The 18551-nt window shown below is 36.0% G+C and overlaps 1 protein-coding gene across 1 annotated transcript in view; it reads right to left on the bottom strand.

Moving 5' to 3' along the window:
- Nucleotides 1-6526, bottom strand: part of mtgo (miles to go) — a 218641-nt gene extending 212115 nt beyond the window's left edge. Inside the window, exon 1 of the mRNA XM_067769037.1 lies at nucleotides 6265-6526. The gene's annotated coding sequence lies outside the window, so the exon portion shown is untranslated. The remainder of the gene's footprint in view (nucleotides 1-6264) is intronic.
- Between the last annotated feature and the right edge of the window lie 12025 nt (nucleotides 6527-18551).

The following is an 18551-nucleotide window of genomic DNA, read 5'->3' as shown; positions in this document are numbered from 1 at the left end:
TGACCGCGGTGAAACCTGTTGAAATAATAAACATTACGAAATTGCCTGACGATGATGACGTGGCGGTTTTCAAAATGGTACCATCACAATATGCCAGTAAATGTTTCCTTCTTTTCTGTTTTTCCCAATAAAACCAAAAATAATAATTGAATAATAATTGAATAATAATTATTATTTACCGGTGTTAAGCTCATTAATTCTTAAAAATCTTAAGTATTCGTGAAAAATTTAATAATTTTGCTGTAAATTTTGGGTAAATTACAATTAAACCCCCAATATTGTAACAATGCTGATTAATTGAACTTTGTATTTTTTTTGTAGATGCCCCAAAAACGTACAAATCCTGTTTGATTGGTTGCCGTGTGGCCCGTGTGCTAAAGACCGGAGTCCATGTAGCGCACGAGGTGCCATTTTGATGCACTTTGCTTTTAGTAAGGTTATTCGGTGCTCTTTTCAAAACATTTGGTTCGGAAAATGAAAGCTAGTTGAGCATTCGCACAGGTAGTGTGTGACTGTTTCTTTGCTGACCTCCTCGCCGCAGCTCCTGTCAATGCTGTAAAAATGGATCCCCGTTCTCTCAGCATACAGGCAAAGAAGAAATTGGTTGTGGCAATGATCCTAAAGATTTATTCTCTTGAATATGCATCTCGACCATCTTTGCTGCATCCAGCAATATCTCTGCTTTTGCAAGCTCATCGGTCTATGTGCCTCTGACCAGATCTTCAATGTTCCTGTAATCAGGAACCCAATAAGCGTTATTTTTGCAAAGTGCGCTACGGCTAAAAGGGGCCTTTAGCAGCTGCTGGAAGGGATGGGGATGAGTTAAGCGCCATAAGCGCTGCTTGAGTAAATGCCCAGGTGCCTTATCATGTATATCGATTCGAAAGAAATTTCTTTCGGATTAAAAAAAATGTATGTGGTTTTATAGCTTCTGAACCGCATTTTTCTTCGAATCAAGTTACAGAATAATACCCCAGGACATCCGCTTCTAAGTTACTAGCCGAGTTGGGAAGACGGACTGACAGCGATACCTTAAGTTGCTCAGAGAAGACTGCAGCTCAGACACCGCAGTCCATATAGACATCTTAGAATTTACTTCGGCCACATTCTCTAACAAAGCCCTTGGCTAAATTTTTATTAATCTTTCTTTCTCAAATATCATGGGGATGATATACTTTTGCAAAATTAAAGATAAAAAGTTGCAAGTAAAATTTTCCAGTGGCAAATTTGCTAAACATGATTTAATACTTCACTGTATTCCATTATTAGCTCTATTGGTTACTCTCTAAGTCGTTTTGAGCTAAAAAGTTAATTTGCCGTTATGCAAGTGGGCGCAAGCTGACTGGTTCACTGTTTTAAATTCAAAATTTATACTTTATTTTAAGATATGCCTACACACCAAAATCATCCAACTCATTTTCAGTTCCTGTGTTCAAATTACAGGACAAGTAACAATAAAGATGAGGTCACTCCTCGACAGTGGTTCGGCCAGCCCAAGAAGTGTATATCATGCTCTTCAAGGAGTTATTTTTCAGATGTCAATTGGGTCCGCGTGAAACACCTCTCGCCAATGTTTAGGAAAGATAATCAAGCAGTGTATCAAAAACTTCAATTAAAGAGAGCTGCTCAGATTCTAATTTTTCAAATAAAAAGAAAGATAAATATTACGAAAATTTATCTACTATAGTTGGGTTTTATTTATCATATATTCCGTTTGGTTAGTGTTTATTTTTTATCTACTTAGGGATAAGGCTTATCTGTGGCGTAAATAAGTTTAAAATAAAGCGTTATTATAAGGCGTATGATTTTATTTTTTTCCTCATTTTAAAGTTTATATATCAGGAGTGAAAACTCCTTATTGCTTACAACAACTTATGTCAGTTTTTGCTGGGTATTTGTACTCATGTTTAAACATTTAATTAACTGCTACGTTGAAGTGATGAACGTTCAGCAGAAAATTTCATCGACAAGCGTTGGAATCTCAGTAAAAACCTGTCAGCGTCTTTAGATATAGATATTTGTCGACAATACTCAGTAAAGGGCCAATTTAACTTCCTTTACCCTAACGCCATAGTCATAACCATAATTTTACTTATCCATATCAAATTTGCATCAGTTATTGGTGCCTTAACCTAAAAATCGTGAAAATTTGATAAAAATGAAGAAAACGCAAAAAATTACAAACATATGTACCTATGCCACAAAAAATAAGTCTCTTAGTCAAAACTTATCCAAAATAGTAAATAAAATTTATAAAAAGTTAATAAATTCTCCAACTCAAATATTTTTAGGTTATGGATATGGCGAAAAACCAAAAACCAATTGGTTGGTTATGGTATGGTTGTGGCTTTAGCGTTATGGTATGGCACCATTAATCGAATACATTGATTTCCATAAGATTGGTTCGATCAGCTGTTTTATCTGGTTATGCATAAGTCACCATTAATTGGCACTTAAATCCGGAGTCATTGGTGCCGTATGTCGTATCGCTGTATCCGTATCCCTAACGTAATCAGCTGTTTATCGTTACGACGGTAAACCAAAAACCAATTGGTTGGCTACGATACGGTTACGACCTTAGCGGCACCAATAATCGATTGCATTGATTCTCATAAGGTTGGTCGAATCAGCTGTTAAAAGGTTACCGATACGGTTACCGATAAAGCACCAATGTCTCCAGCTTAAGACTCAAGTTCGCATCACAAAATGTTTTGACAGTTTCTCTCATTGTTTTTGGCATGTCTGTATATGTAATTCATGTACATAAATGAGTTAAACATAATTAAAATGTAGTACAGATATCAGTATAAAGTATCACTAATTTTTTATAGGAAATTTTGCAAAATCAAAGCCACTCCTCCCACTTTTAAATGACCGCATGCTATGTGCCGCAACAACCTGCCTGACTTGCAACTTAAGAAAACACGTTTAATCTGTGTACAGCATATCCATATGTACATGTGTACATATACATATATGTATGTATATGTAACTATATTTTGCGAAAGAATTTCACCACGAACCCATATCAAACCAACAAAACAAATACTATTTTATACCAACGTAGCATCGATAAGTGCATGTTAGCCCAGCAAGAGATTCACCGGGCCAAATCAACAAATACATATATATGCAAGTAAAAGCCCCGTCACAGATGTACTCAGTAGATAGAGCAAGCTACTTAGAATCCGTGTCACATCATTTCGAAACCATGCCACCGCCTTTTTTTTTTGGATGCATGGAAGATGACCCTCATCACCCCTGTTTTCAAACACGGTAACAAAAACAATGTTGCTAACTATAGGGCCATTGCCAAATTGTCTACCATTTCTAAACTCTTTGAGTATATTGTCAAACAGAAAATGTATTTTGCCGTTAGGCACCTAATCATAGAGAATCAGCACGGGTTTGTGTCTGGCAGATCTACTGTGAGGAACCTGTCGATTTTCGCTGAATTCTGCCTATCAGCCTTTAACAGTCGCCTTCAAGTCGACGCAGTATATACTGATATTTCTAAAGCGTTTGAAAAAATCAGCCATTCAATATTGATCTCTTTCTTGGCTAAAATCGTATCTTGTCCAGCGGAACTGTGTCGTTGTGTTACAAAATGCACGTTCGAATTCTTTTGTTGCCACCTCAGGCGTACCTCATGGTAGCATTCTTGGACCATTACTATTTATAATTTTTATAAATGACATTTCGGTCTGTTTTAAACAATCAAACTTTGTGCTATATGCTGATGATTTAAAGGTTTTCTCTACCATTTCAAACTTGTCAGATTCAGATAAGTTACAATCCGATTTGGACAATGTCGCTGCCTGGTGTAATTCAAACAATCTACCGTTAAACGTAAGTAAATGTTTTCACGTAACATTTTCTAAATCTCGTTATCCCTTATTCACATCTTATACCATTTGCGGTTCCCGCCTCTCAACTCTTACAGAACTGAAAGATCTTGGGGTAATTTTCGACTCTAAGTTATCGTTCTCGATACATTTAAATTCTACAGTTGCTAAGGCCTATTCTCTTCTTGCTTTTATCCGGCGTTTTAGCTCAAATTTTACGGATTCTTATACCCTTAAGATACTGTTCACCTCACTTGTTCGCTCCAAGTTGGAGTATGCCTGTTTCATTTGGCGACCCTATCATGAGTGTCAAATCAAGAGACTCGAAAGTGTGCAAAAAAGCTTTGTTCGTTTTGCACTGCGTTCTTTGAATTTTTCCGACCCGATTCCTTCCTACGAAGCCAGATGTGCACTTATCAACCTTCAGTCTCTAGAATCTAGAAGAACCTTGCTGTCAATGACTTTTGTTTTCGACATTATCAATGGTTGAATCGGTGCGCCAGCTCTCCTCGATGGTATTCGATTCCATGTACCAAACAGGCCGGTTAGAAATAGCAACGTGTTTTATGCGGGGTTTATTCGGACCCTCTATGCTTCTAATGCTCCCATTTCGCGGACATTAATAGAATTTAATCTTCGCTCAAATTCTTTAGAAATCGACTTTTCATTATCTAAACCTATTTTTAAAGCTGTAATTGCTCATACATAATTATATTATATTTTATTATTTTGTATTTTGTATTACATTTGTTTATCTCTACGTAGTCTGTAAGTATATTTTTGTACTAGACTACTTTTGTAATTTGTAACTGATCAAATTACTATATAAATAAATAAATAAATAAATGCTATTGTAGACATCTTTAGTTTCAAATTGAAACCAAGTTTTGTGAAATTATTTCCAGGAAAACCGGTATAATCTGAATTTGAAACCAAATTTTGGTCTGATTTTGTAGAACAAAATAATAGCGGGACTCATGTAACCGTATAAATGCCTTATAAATTGTGTAAACGTATAAATTTATCTAGTGCGTAAACGAGCTGTCAAATTTTGTATGAAAAATCATTTACACAATTTGTATAAATTTACGCGCACATTTCATTGTGTAAACGCGGTAAACTCAAAGGAATGCAACCTTGCAGACATTACAACAGGCATTTTCATCAGAAATCTCCAACATCAGCAAGTAAAGGCGTTTTAGTTTTGATTTTTCACTTAATCTTGACATTTTTTAATTTGTATAGCAATCAAAACAAATTTTTTTTGGCAATAATACAGCTGATAAACAATCAAGTTTATCAAGAATATTACTAGGTGCGTTCATATAGCAGCGTTTGTAAATGGATATAATTTTACACCTTATAAGTTTATATGCTTTCATGAGTCCCCCTAATTTCTTATTAGGCTCAAACTTTTAACTGTGTTGAGTCTGATTTTTTTCTTCCTTTACATTAAAACTAACTTAGACTGGTATATTTCTGTCCGAAATCTCACTATTGACTTGTAGGATGCCCCCCTTTTGTAAATACCAGTTGTTTACTTATGTGGAAAAAAAGTTTGACTGCAGGGTAAAATGTGAAAATTGTCTCACAAAACGTAGTCAATCTACTACGTTCATATTAAAGTTTTAAACCTGTCTATATCTTATAATAATAATAATAATAAATACAACAACTGCAACATTAAATGCACCTTCTCAACATATTGTTGGCAAATTTTACCATTAACCGAAGCCGCGTATCAGTTTTTCAAAGCTTAAATAATGTTATTACTTATATACGGGCATCTGCAAACATACAAATATGTGCGTATGTATGTATGGATGTATGTTTTGCAGATTTCAACTTGTTTTATGTGGCACTTGAAAAATGCCGCTTTTCAATGTGGGAAGGGCTTCCAGTTACCATATTGTGGCCACTAAAATCTTAATTTTGCACTTAAAAACTTGATATAATTATTTGAGTTTAATTAGAGTGATTTATTTCAAAACCGTTATGCATAATATGAAACATATTATGTGCGTCAGTGTGTATTTAGCCGAATAAGCAAACGATTGGATGCGAGTGATGGGTGGTGGGTGCTGAGTAGTGGTGAATTTCATCAGCAAACACGTTACGGTTTACGCTCAATGCATATGTACACATGTACATATGTGAAACAAATTATTAATTCTCCCACAACTTGTCTTCACAAAAAAAAAAACTGTGTTTTTGATAATTACTTTTGCGTTTTTATTTGAATTTACTAAGTATTTTGTGTAGCAGCGTTTTAAACTAACATTCGCAAATGGCCAAAGTTACCTACATAGATACACAATTCCATACATATAGTATGTATATATATAGGATATATACATATATGTAATCTAACAGAAATTCTGCATATGTTTCGAATTGTTTGCCAAAATTTTGTACTCACTTTTAACTTCATTGAAATGTCGATGTTTTCAATTTACCGCCGACGACAAAACGCAATTTCCTGCCATTTACGATTAATTTTTTCTTTGAATTTTCGTATTTATTTGAAAATTTTACTTTATGTGGTCATACACACATATGTACATACAATGTATGTACAACATACATAGATATTCATTATCATTCGAAATTTGCTCACACTTTTCTTGTGGGTTTTCCATCAACAGCTGTGGCACAATTCGTCGTCACTAAACTCACTATTTGCATTTTTTTTATTATATTTCCATGTATTTGCAGAATATAAATGCTTAATTGTTTATCATGATTTTAAATTGTTGTATTTTTAATTTTAATATTGTGCAAATGATTGCGTGGGAATGTTGCACCAAATACCAGTTAAAACGCAAATTGCAACATGAAAAGGTGAAAGGAAATACAAAAGCGAATCGTAGCAAAGAACAAAATGCCGAATTCACTTGCGACAACAGACACGGAATTCGTTTGATTGACGCAACCAGAAAATGGAAAAATGCACAAGACTCCGTGACTTCGTCGTCGTTGGCGTGTAGAAGGTGAAAAATGGAGACCAACAACAACGAACTCATGATTTTGCTTTGTTGGCGAGCTCTCAACTTTTGCCAATACACCACTGTCAGCCAATCGCCACATCTACAGTCGGAGCAGGCAAAAGCGACAATAACTTGAAATAAAAAAAAAATATTAAAAAAAAAACCACTGACTTATTTATACCTGCAGGAAAATCAACTATGTACATACATATGTATCTACATGTGCACTTATGTATGTATGTAGACATTTTTAGATTGGTCTTTGCCAAGTTCCAGCAACGAGATGGACACATTTCATAAACCAGCTTGCATCACAAAAAATAATCTCTATGTGGTATACAAACAAAAGCTAGTACCTGAGAGACCGAGCTTAGGTCAACCTGGCGCAAAAATTCTACAGCATCCAGCTTTTAAAATGTAACCCACTTGCTGCTTTAATAGCCTTCTGTCTGCTAACATATGAGTTGACATGCCTTTAATTGATTCTGTTTACCTCCAGTTTACTACTGCTTAGGTCACGGCTACGACTTCCACTTAAAATACACGTTAGCGATCTGGAAGCTTGTGGGATTTGAATATTTTCGAATCAGCACATTATCCCTCAGAATTAGTCCCTAATTCGGAACAAGCTGTTTTAAAGGTAGATTTCAAGTGCATGTTTTAGTCCGTAAAGGCCAAGCCACAATCAACTTTTTCATATACATACATATGTAGATGCGTTCAACGCAATCTTCTTAGGAACCTCAGACTTAGCAATTGCAGTTTATTTCGCCTTGCCCATTCACATAGAAAATTTCGCGAAGCACTGTTATAAACATTCTCGCTATATAAGGAAAATATTTGTCACATATTTGTTGCCTATTCATTTGTTGAACTGCTGTTTTTAACTGTGAAAATGTTAGAAAAGTACTAACGAGTTCGAAAAATTGTTTTAGTCGCAACGTGTGAAAGCACCCTTAGCCAAAGCAAATGTCGATTTATTTTTATGCTTTGCTTGCAGAAAATGTTGTAAGTTGGCTACTTTTTCATGCAGATGGCGCCAATGTCGCTCGATCTGCCGTTCTCCATATTGCTTTTTTAACAAATTAATTTGAAAACATGTTCGACTTGAGTCATTTTATTTGAATTCATGTTTGCTTCTTTTTTTTAATATAATTTGTTCTTTTAGTGTTTTGTTTTCATAACTTCGTGAATTGCGTGATGCTGGCATTGAAAGCGCTTGTTTTTTTTTACATTAATTTTGAACGGATAGAAAGAGTTACCTTTCGCAATTGGATTCTTATAACTGGAAGTGATCCGTTGATACCCCTTTCGACCATACCCGTCCAATTTTCGACATGAACAATAAATGGCCTAGACAGTCTCAAATTAGTAGAAAATATAGTACCGCGCGAGTATTTTGTCATAAAGTCTTAAACAAAAAAGTTATGGCAAATAAAAAAATTGTATGTATGGGAAAAATCACATTTTTACCGTTAACTCATTTTCCACACATTTCCTCAAAACTTGAATAATTTATTTATATGGTTAGGGTTATATACTATGCAATGTACTCGGTTTCATGGTTCGAAAAGGTTCGCGATTTCGTTTTTTATACTCAGTTGAGCAGAGCTCACAGAGTATATTAAGTTTGATTGGATAACGGTTGGTTGTACATATATAAAGGAATCGAGATAGATATAGACTTCCATATATCAAAATAATCAGGATCGAAAAAAAATTTGATTGAGCCATGTCCGTCCGTCCGTCCGTCCGTTAACACGATAACTCGAGTAAATTTTGAGGTATCTTGATGAAATTTGGTATGTAGGTTCCTGAGCACTCATCTCAGATAGCTATTTAAAATGAACGATATTGGACTATAACCACGCCCACTTTTTCGATATCGAAAATTTCGAAAAACCGAAAAAGTGCGATAATTCATTACAAAAGACAGATAAAGCGACGAAACTTGGTAGATGAGTTGAAATTATGACGCAGAATAGAAAGTTAGTAAAATTTTGGACAATGGGCGTGGCACCGCCCACTTTTAAAAGAAGGTAATTTAAAATTTTGCAAGCTGTAACTTGGCAGTCGTTGAAGATATCATGATGAAATTTGGCAGGAACGTTACTCCTGTTATTATATCTACGCTTAACAAAAATTAGCAAAATCGGAGAAGGACCACGCCCACTTTTAAAAAAATATTTTTTTTAAAGTAAAATTTTAACAAAAAATTTAATATCTTTACAGTATATAAGTAAATTATGTCAACATTCAACTCCAGTAATGATGTGGTGCAACAAAATACAAAAATAAAAGAAAATTTCAAAATGGGCGTGGCTCCGCCCTTTTTCATTTAATTTGTCTAGGATACTTTTAACGCCATAAGTCGAACAAAAATTAACCAATCCTTTTGAAATTTGGTACGGGCATAGATTTTATGACGTTAACTGTTTTCTGTGAAAATGGGCGGAATCGGTTGATGCCACGCCTAGTTTTTATACACAGTCGTCCGTCTGTCCTTCCGCATGGCCGTTAACACGATAACTTGAGCAAAAATCGACATATCTTTAATGAACTTAGTTCACGTGCTTACTTTAACTCACTTTATCTTGGTATGAAAAACGAACGAAATCCGACTATGACCACGCCCACTTTTTCGATATCGAAAATTACGAAAAATGAAAAAAATGCCATAATTCTATACCAAATACGAAAAAAGGGATGAAACATGGTAAGGTAATTGGATTGTTTTATTGACGCGAAATATAACTTTAGAAAAAACTTTATAAAATGGTTGTGACACCTACCATATTATGTAGAAGAAAATGAAAAAGTTCTGCAGGGCGAAATAAAAAACCCTTAAAATCTTGGCAGGTATTACATATATAAATAAATTAGCGGTATCCAACAGATAATGTTCTGGGTCACCCTGGTCCACATTTTGGTCGATATCTGGAAAACGCCTTCACATATACAACTACCACCACTCCCTTTTAAAACTCTCATGAATGCCTTTAGTTTGATACCCATATAGTACAAATTCATTCTAGAGTCACCCCTGGTCCACCTTTATGGCGATATCTCGAAAAGGCGAACACCTATAGAACGAAGGCCCACTCCCTTTTAAAAATACTCATTAACACCTTTCATTTGATACCCATATCGCACAAACAAAGTCTAGAGTCATCCCTGGTCCACCTTTATTGCGATACCTCGAAAAGGCGTCCACCTATAGAACTAAGGCCCACTCCCTTTTAATATACTCATTAACACCTTTCATTTGATACCCATATCGTACAAACTCATTCTAGAGTCACCCCTGGCCCACCTTTATGGCGATATCTCGAAACGGCGTCCACCTATGGAACTAAGGATTACTCCCTTTTAAAAAACTCATTAACACCTTTCTTTTGATACCCATATTGTACAAACAAATTCTAGGGTCACCCCTGCTCCACCTTTATGGCGATATCTCGAAACGGCGTCCACCTATGGAACTAAGGATTACTACCTTTTAAAATACTCATTAACACCTTTCTTTTAATACCCATATTGTACAAACAAATTCTAGGGTCACCCCTGGTCCACCTTTATGGCGATATCTCGAAAATGCGACCACCTATACAACAACCACCACTGCCTTTTAAAATCCTCATTAATACCTTTAATTTGATACCCATATCGTACAAACACATTCTAGAGTCACCCCTGGTCCACGTTTGTGGCGATATTTCGAAACGGCGTCCACCTATAGAACTAAGGCCCACTCCCTTTTAAAATACTCATTAACACCTTTCGTTTGATGCCCATATTGTACAAACATATTCTAGGGTCACCCCTGGTCCACCTTTATGGCGATATCTCGAAACGGCGTCCACCTATGGAACTAAGGATTACTCCCTTTTAAAATACTCATTAACACCTTTCTTTTGATACCCATATTGTACAAACAAATTCTAAGGTCACCCCTGGTCCACCTTTATGGCGATATCTCGAAACAGCGGCCACCTATGGAACTAAGGATTACTCCCTTTTAAAATACTCATTAACACCTTTCTTTTGATACCCATATTGTACAAACAAATTCTAGGGTCACCCCTGGTCCACCTTTATGGCGATATCTCGAAACGGCGTCCACCTATGGAACTAAGGATTACTCCCTTTTAAAATACTCATTAACACCTGTCTTTTGATACCCATATTGTACAAACAAATTCTAGGGTCACCCCTGGTCCACCTTTATGGCGATATCTCGAAACGGCGTCCACCTATGGAACTATGGATTACTCCCTTTTAAAATACTCATTAACACCTTTCTTTTGATACCCATATTGCACAAACGAATTCTAGAGTCACCCCTGGCCCACCTTTATGGCGATATCTCGAAACGGCGTCCACCTATGGAACTAAGGATTACTCCCTTTTAAAATACTCATTAACACCTTTCTTTTGATACCCATATTGCACAAACGAATTCTAGAGTCACCCCTGGCCCACCTTTATGGCGATATCTCGAAACAGCGGCCACCTATGGAACTAAGGATTACTCCCTTTTAAAATACTCATTAACACCTTTCTTTTGATACCCATATTGTACAAACGAATTCTAGAGTCACCCCTGGCCCACCTTTATGGCGATATCTCGAAACGGCGTCCACCTATGGAACTATGGATTACTCCCTTTTAAAATACTCATTAACACCTTTCTTTTGATACCCATATTGCACAAACGAATTCTAGAGTCACCCCTGGCCCACCTTTATGGCGATATCTCGAAACGGCGTCCACCTATGGAACTAAGGATTACTCCCTTTTAAAATACTCATTAACACCTTTCTTTTGATACCCATATTGTACAAACGAATTCTAGAGTCACCCCTGGCCCACCTTTATGGCGATATCTCGAAACGGCGTCCACCTATGGAACTATGGATTACTCCCTTTTAAAATACTCATTAACACCTTTCTTTTGATACCCATATTGCACAAACGAATTCTAGAGTCACCCCTGGCCCACCTTTATGGCGATATCTCGAAACGGCGTCCACCTATGGAACTAAGGATTACTCCCTTTTAAAATACTCATTAACACCTTTCTTTTGATACCCATATTGCACAAACGAATTCTAGAGTCACCCCTGGCCCACCTTTATGGCGATATCTCGAAACAGCGGCCACCTATGGAACTAAGGATTACTCCCTTTTAAAATACTCATTAACACCTTTCTTTTGATACCCATATTGCACAAACGAATTCTAGAGTCACCCCTGGCCCACCTTTATGGCGATATCTCGAAACGGCGTCCACCTATGGAACTAAGGATTACTCCCTTTTAAAATACTCATTAACACCTTTCTTTTGATACCCATATTGCACAAACGAATTCTAGAGTCACCCCTGGCCCACCTTTATGGCGATATCTCGAAACAGCGGCCACCTATGGAACTAAGGATTACTCCCTTTTAAAATACTCATTAACACCTTTCTTTTGATACCCATATTGCACAAACGAATTCTAGAGTCACCCCTGGCCCACCTTTATGGCGATATCTCGAAACAGCGGCCACCTATGGAACTAAGGATTACTCCCTTTTAAAATACTCATTAACACCTTTCTTTTGATACCCATATTGTACAAACAAATTCTAGGGTCACCCCTGGTCCACCTTTATGGCGATATCTCGAAACGGCGTCCACCTATGGAACTAAGGATTACTCCCTTTTAAAATACTCATTAACACCTGTCTTTTGATACCCATATTGTACAAACAAATTCTAGGGTCACCCCTGGTCCACCTTTATGGCGATATCTCGAAACGGCGTCCACCTATGGAACTAAGGATTACTCCCTTTTAAAATACTCATTAACACCTGTCTTTTGATACCCATATTGTACAAACAAATTCTAGGGTCACCCCTGGTCCACCTTTATGGCGATATCTCGAAACGGCGTCCACCTATGGAACTATGGATTACTCCCTTTTAAAATACTCATTAACACCTTTCTTTTGATACCCATATTGCACAAACGAATTCTAGAGTCACCCCTGGCCCACCTTTATGGCGATATCTCGAAACGGCGTCCACCTATGGAACTAAGGATTACTCCCTTTTAAAATACTCATTAACACCTTTCTTTTGATACCCATATTGCACAAACGAATTCTAGAGTCACCCCTGGCCCACCTTTATGGCGATATCTCGAAACGGCGTCCACCTATGGAACTAAGGATTACTCCCTTTTAAAATACACCTGTCTTTTGATACCCATATTATACAAACAAATTCTAGGGTCACCCCTGGACCACCTTTATGGCGATATCTCGAAACGGCGTCCACCTATGGAACTAAGGATTACTCCCTTTTAAAATACTCATTAACACCTTTCTTTTGATACCCATATTGTACAAACAAATTCTGGGGCACCCCTGGTCCACCTTTATGGCGATATCTCGAAACGGCGTCCACCTATGGAACAAAGGATTACTCCCTTTTAAAATACTCATTAACACCTTTCATTTGATACCCATATCGTACAAACGCATTCTAGAGTCACCCCTGGTCCACCTTTATGGCGATATCTCGAAACGGCGTCCACCTATGGAACTAAGGATTACCCCCTTTTAAAATACTCATTAACACCTTTCTTTTGATACCCATATTGTACAAACAAATTCTAGGGTCACCCCTGGCCCACCTTTATGGCGATATCTCGAAACGGCGTCCACCTATGGAACTAAGGATTACTTCCTTTTAAAATACTCATTAACACCTTTCATTTGATACCCATATCGTACAAACGCATTCTAGAGTCACCCCTGGTCCACCTTTATGGCGATATCTCGAAACGGCGTCCACCTATGGAACTAAGGATTACTCCCTTTTAAAATACTCATTAACACCTTTCAGTTGATACCCATATCGTACAAACGCATTCTAGAGTCAACTCTGATCCACCTTTATGGCTATATCCCTAAATGGCGTCCACCTATAGAACTATGGCCCACTCCCTCATAAAATACTCTTTAATGCCTTTCATTTGATACACATGTCATACAAACACATTCCAGGGTTTCCCTCGGTTCATTTTCCTACATGGTTATTTTCCCTTATGTTGTCACCATAGCTATCAACTGAGTATGTAATGTTCGGTTACACCCGAACTTAACCTTCCTTACTTGTTTTTTTTTTATTTTACTATTGCGAATCACTTTTTAATTTTGGGTAATATTTAAAAACAAAAATTTTTGATAATTCATATTATATATTTAATTTTTTTATATTGAGTTTGCATTTAACAATCCAAAAAAGGTTCAAATCAAAAATTTAGCTATTCCAGCTTGTTCGTTAATTTTTTATTTTTTTTTGTTTACATAATGCTTACACTATTCCAGCTTGTTCGTTAGTACCAAAAGAGTAATTAAAAGCAAAAATTATTCCATCGGTCAATAGTCCATGAAATCGTCAAATATACATATATGTAGGTATATGACCAAAAAAAACTAAAATAAAAACAATTTTTATTATTTTAAGTAAATGTTGCGTTTCATATGTAGTATGTATATTCGTACCAAGGGCTGTGAACTGCATCCGGATTTTTCAACTATCCGGATAAACCGGATATTCCAATAACCGGATAGCTAAGAAAAAATCGGCTATCCGGATATCCGGATACGCAAACGGAAAATGCGGATATCCGTATGTTCGGATACTGGAATATAAAAGTTGAATATCTGCATATCAGAATTGAACGAATCAAACATCGAAAAATTATTCACAAAATATGTTTGTAGATTATTAAATTAATGTCAAAAATTAAAAAGCTACAATTTTACAAACATCAACAATTTTACAAAGCGTCAACTTAAACTAATAATGAGTGCTAAAATGGTCAGCAAGATTTGGAATCATTTCCAAAAAAGTGAAAAGAAAAGTGCCATTTGTTTATATTGTGAAAAAACGCTACAAAACAAAGGATGGACATCAAGTCTATAGAGCCACTTTCGGATTTTCCATCTTCAAGAGAATGGTATGGACGCAGTTTTTCTCTCTCTGCGCCAGAATATAAGCCGAGTAGCAGTTCATCACAAAGTAATTTTGATCAAGCTGTTAGCAATAAGTATATATCCAAAGAACGTCAATATATAAAAACACAAGCCTTGGCTATTATGATTGCTGTTGAGTTATTGCCTACTTCAGCGATGAAATGTGCTGGATTCAAGAAGTTTGTTAATGTCGTCGAACCAGAGTATGTAATTCCTTGTCGCAAAGCAATTTCCGGTAGAATTCAAGCCATGTATAACCGTGAAATAGAGAAAGTTAAGAAAAATCTCAGTTCAGCATATGATATAGCTTTGGCCACTGATTGCTGGACATCAAGAGCTACCCGATCCTATATGGGACTTACAGCGCATTATTTAGATTCTAATTGGACGCCTAGCTCTTTTATTTTGCTCACCGAAGAAATGACTGAAAGCCGCACAGCTGAGAATTTTGTAGACTCGCTTCCAGGTGGCATGGAAGAATGGGATATCAAAGAAAAAGGCACAACTATTGTACGCGACAACGCGAAAAATGTAACAAATGCTGTTCGGGGTTTGAGCCCTGACATAACCAGTCATCCTTGCAGTGCACATATACTTCAATTGAGTGTTAGTTTGGGAATGAAACTACCGGAATGTTGTGGAGTCAAATATTCAACTGGTGATGAGTTTCAATCATTCGAGTAAACGTAAATATGCTCTCGAGAAACATTTAATACAAACTAAAAAGACAGTTAAAAAACTAATCCAAAGTTTTCCAACTAGATGGAATTCAGTCCTTTTTATGTTGGAAAGAGTTAAAGAGCTTAGATCTTCTATTGTTGCAGTAATTGCTGATCGTTCAATTTTCAACAACAAGACCGCTCAAAATATCGCAATTTCGGACAGTGACTGGGATGCAGTTGATGTTCTTATAGATTTACTCACCCATTTCGAAATTGCAGCAAATGTGCTTAAAAGTGACTGCAAGATTACAATTTCTAGAGTGAAACCCATCATTCATAAAATTATTAATAAGCATCTGAAATTTAAAAACACTGATACGAGCATGGAAAAAACATTCAACGAAAAAGTAGCTGCATACTTGAGAGGACGTTTTTCTTTTGAAGACATTGAAGATCCATCCTGGAAAATATCAGTATTACACATATGGCGAGTTGTCTTGATCCGATGTTCAAACAGTCGAAGCATGTTGAGACCGATGCTTTTCGTAACCAAATAAAAAATCATGTGAAAAATGGGTACTGCTGATATGAATGCCCAAGAAGAAGCTCCGGAAAACAGTGATCTCACGAATAAGAAGAATAAGAAGAAAATAGTTTAACATCATATTACATGTATTCATTGTTAATTGATTTAAATGCCCAACGAATTTATTGTTATTAATGTTAAATAAAGATATATGGTACATCAATTTGTTGCTTTCACTGGATATCCAAAAAATACGGTTATTAACCGGATCTTCATAAATTCGTATATCCGGTTAGTTTCACAAACGAATATTAACCGGATATCCATGCCGTCCGGATTTTATCCGTGTTAACGGATATCCATATGGATATCCTTATGGATATCCGGATATTCGAATATGCGGATAGTCCCAGCCCTATTCGTACCCAATTAACATTGAGAAACTAAACTATTTAGTTTTGTGTATCATAGTCGAGGTTTTGCAATAGCAGTAGTAGAGATTTCACTTCTTCGAATATATTGCTTACTAGGTAATTGCGATCTCCTCGATGAAATAAATGGGTCAGAAGTAACTAACAAATTATATAAAATTTCCTCATTTGTGGCTTTGCGGCTAATTTTTCTTGCATGGTCTCAACGATATGCTCTAAAATCTTTATTTCTGGATTCAGCGGCTTCTTTGGGTAACTTTCCAATAGGAATGGAACCAAATTTCTCTATTATTGAAGCTCCGTCTAAAATTTTATGCACACTTGAAGCCATGTAATACCATTCATATAGTTCGACGTAAGCTCGAATGGTTTCTCTGGCGTATATGTTGAACTTTTGTACATCTATTGGACACCCTCATGAAAGTGCCCCTAATATTGTAGAGAATCTTTGAATGAGATTTTCACTAACACCAGTTATAGAGGCGGTACACTCAAAAAAAAAAAGTATCACTATCATATTAATGCACGATGTGCAAAAATGAAACTATAAACGGTATCTTTTTCGTGGTATCAATGCAACGATAAATATTACAAAAAGTATAATTAAAAGTATCAATTTTGTATCTAGACTATTGATTTGCCCATGGAAAATATTTGTTTCGCCCTTAAAATGTATCAAAATGATACCTGTATAAATTTCCTAGTTTCATTATGATAACATTTAATACTAGATTGATTATAAAACGCATTACATTTGTATGTAGTCTATTAACTTGACAAATACAAGTATCAAACTAATATTTCGAAAATGTCAATAACATAAGATCATTGATGACGAAAAAAAGATAAGCAAAAATTGCACATTGATGCCTAGATGGCATCGCCTTGATGATAACTTTTTTTTGAGTGTAGTTTTAATGTCAGCGACGGTATTTCCATCATTCGTTGTACCGTGTCCTTGCTTTACCACGTCTACCAATAAACCAGTCTGATTTTTTAAAGAATTCTGTACGGCTCTCCGCTTTTCTTCCAATTTAGATTTATTATCTCCTTTCGCTATCCACGATTTAAATTCTAATCGGTAAGATATATGAATAATACACTCCATAAACCGAATTCTCGTATGCAGAGTTGACATCCCATATTTGTAAATGTCAGTATCAACGTCTATGTTAAAAATTAAAGTGAGGTCATTCATTTCTTTTGGGGTAGCCTTACATATGTCACAACGTTGCGTGGATATATCCCTCAAAATTGATGAAGCTTTTCCATCAATCATGGTTAGTACTAGAGTGACTGACTTTAACTTTTTCACATTTCGTTTCCGTTAAATTGTCGATTTCGAATTGAATCGCACTCATTTCTTGAGTGATATTTGTTTTCATGCACAAATTTGAAAAAACTTCGTCAAGTTTTCGCGAATTTTCCACATATTTTTAAAATAAAATTGAAAGCTTCTGGGTTAGACCTTGACAAATATTTTTATTGAGAAATAGTAAAAATTATTTTAGTGAAGCCAAAATACCTGGAAATTGGAAAAAATACCTAGATGTCCACATATGCTCTTTAGGGTATGTCGATATGAAACCCGGTTACTAAAAGTGTCATAACTTTTCTAAATTAGGTTTTACGAAAAATAGTTATATAACAATAAATTATGGATAAAGATCGCAGAATACGAAAATGTACATTTAAAGTCCTAAGTCCAAACTTTTCAATTTCTGTCTACTGTGCGGCGGCGGCGTAAATCTCTACTACATATGCTCTACGCCTGTTATGTAGATAAAGCCGGAGCGGCATTTGCAAAAATAATTTGGACTATTTGACATAAAACAAAACTAAGATGTGTGCGTTGACTGCTGTTTTTATACTCAGTTGAGCAGAGCTCACAGAGTATATTAAGTTTGATTGGATAACGGATGGTTGTACAGGTATAAAGGAATCGAGATAGATATAGACTTCCATATATCAAAATCATCAGGATCGAAAAAAAATTTAATTGAGCCATGTCCGTCCGTCCGTCCGTTAACACGATAACTTGAGAAAATTTTGAGATATCTTGATGAAAT

The sequence above is a fragment of the Eurosta solidaginis genome, chromosome 2 (assembly GCF_040869045.1).
Source record: "Eurosta solidaginis isolate ZX-2024a chromosome 2, ASM4086904v1, whole genome shotgun sequence".
In the NCBI taxonomy this organism is placed as follows: domain Eukaryota; kingdom Metazoa; phylum Arthropoda; class Insecta; order Diptera; family Tephritidae; genus Eurosta; species Eurosta solidaginis.
The sequence above is the reverse complement of the archived record's forward strand: the minus strand, read 5'-3'. Positions and strand labels throughout refer to the sequence as shown.